The 2056-nt window shown below is 47.2% G+C and overlaps 1 long non-coding RNA gene across 1 annotated transcript; it reads left to right on the top strand.

Annotated features, from left to right (window-relative positions):
- The first annotated feature begins 241 nt into the window (after positions 1–241).
- On the top strand, positions 242–1781 carry LOC142827100 (uncharacterized). Its single transcript, XR_012901516.1, has 2 exons — positions 242–483; positions 1616–1781. It is a non-coding gene; the product is annotated as an uncharacterized LOC142827100 (long non-coding RNA).
- The last annotated feature ends 275 nt before the right edge of the window (positions 1782–2056 follow it).

The raw sequence follows: 2056 nt of genomic DNA, 5'->3' as shown, positions 1-2056 counted from the left end.
ACTTGCTAATGGTTGGAAGTCTCTTTCCAACAAACATGTTGCCCAAAAATTCCTTTAGCTTTACTTAGGGTCTCTGACGGGGCTGGCCTGCCCCGCACTGAACAGGGGGGCAGAGAGCCCGCCTATTGGGTGGAATATGCCCCTCCCCCGCAGCCCTGCTGGGCATGCTCGCAGTGCAGCCCCAGTATAAAAGGCTGCCGGGCTGCTCAGTTGGGGCTGGCCTCTGAGGAAGAAGGAGCTCCTGCCCAACCTCCAGAGCCACAGATGGACCTGCCGCCAGAGCAAGAGCTGCCGGGACCACCGCAGTTGCTGCTACCATCCCCAGCTTGAGCACCCCCGCAATGCCAATTCTGGGGGGCCACCTGCCCTGCCACGGTGGATGACCCCTTTGCTGCTGCCCCAGACACTGGACCTGCCAACATCACATCCATCACCTCACGTCCAGCTTCTGCAGGTGTGGTCTCTGCTGGCCACAGGGCTGAGGTAGGAAGCAACCCAGGACAAGGGGCAGGGAACTCCCCAGTGGGCTTGGTGTGTTTCGGGGAGAACTCCCCACTGAGCCGGTGGTGGGAACCACCCACCAATAATAGGGCCCTGGGTTGGGATCTGGTGGAGAGGGAAGGCCCGGACCCCCCCCCCCTACCCCATCCACTCAGAGCGTGGACTAAGCCTCCGGGCCTGCATTTGAGCTGGGACTAGGCCTCAAGGCCTGCATTTGTGCTGGACTAGGCCTCAGGGCCTGCTTTAACCTTGGGGAGAAGAGGGTGGGGCTGGGGAGCCCGCTACATGGTCATACTGCAAATCTGTCTTACAATCCTTGTTGCCTTTTTGTCTGTTTGTGTGTCTTTTCTTCAGTTTATCTTCCAGTTAATAAATTCTCTGTCCTTCTGTTTATCATCAGAACACATGGGCAACCCATTGATCCCCCTGGTCCATTGCCCCAGTTTTCATGCAGTCTTGTCCTGTGGACCCACCACGACATATTTAGCTGTCAGGAAACAAAGGAAACATTTAAGTATTCCATGTAACTCACATGGAAGGCAGGCATCATATTCAATAGCTTCTGTGAGATGGTATGATTTCTCAACCAGCATGACAATAGCAAGGGGATTTTCAGTTGGTAGCATCATTTTTAAAGCCCCCTACCTTGTACACCTTAATCTTCTCATTAAGGCTCATCTGCAGTCTATCAGCACACACTTTTTAAGGATCCTACTTTTGAGTCTCGCCACTCTGAGTCTCTCCATCATCCATTAAATCCATCTCTCCCTAATTTTGAAAACACCAAGACTTCTTTGAACTGTTAATTTCTTTTCTGGGAAGCACTTGCTTCATATTTATTCAATCATCCAAACCTGTTTTTACTTTTTATATTGCAGTGCTTTGATTTATATTAATTTCATGCTGTAGCCTGTGCAAAATACGTGTAAGGGTGTGCCTCTGCTGAGCTATCTATAAGACAAGCCAGATGCCAATTATTAGACTGAAGGTCAAATCTTGGCCCTATTGAAGTCAATGGGAGTTTTGTCATTGATTTCAATGAAGCCAGAATTTAACTCTAATTGGGAAGTGATTTTCTATCTCCTTGCTGTAATTTTTCTTTCTCTTGTGCTAGGGCAGAGCTGCTGAATGATGACAAGAAAATGAATTGGCCCAGCTAGGAACAGTTATTGTGGAGTAATGAGTCCTTCAGTGGAGTTGATTTCTGTATCATTGTGTCTTTAAGAAAAGCTCTTGCCTTTATTAAGAGCTGTGACTCAGTAAAGAATGCTTTTAAGAGAGTTCTGATTTCTTTAGTTTTTTTAATACTAAGGGTCTGTGTCTCAGAGAAATTCATCCACGAGTGCTATTTGGCAACTTTCTTTCAGTTAAATACCTAAAATAAAAGCCTTCTAATGGACTGGAGGTTCAGGAATAATCATTCAGCTAATTAAGCAATTATATCAGTTTTGCATGGTTGCGTGCTTGATTACTGTAATATGTTTAGTGCTGTGACCATCTATGGATGATTGGTAAACCAGGTGAAAAGGGGAGAACCATTTTACCAGTAGACTAA

Source organism: Pelodiscus sinensis, chromosome 1, assembly GCF_049634645.1.
Source record: "Pelodiscus sinensis isolate JC-2024 chromosome 1, ASM4963464v1, whole genome shotgun sequence".
NCBI classification, from domain to species: Eukaryota; Metazoa; Chordata; order Testudines; family Trionychidae; genus Pelodiscus; species Pelodiscus sinensis.
This window is presented reverse-complemented; position numbering and strand designations above follow the sequence as displayed.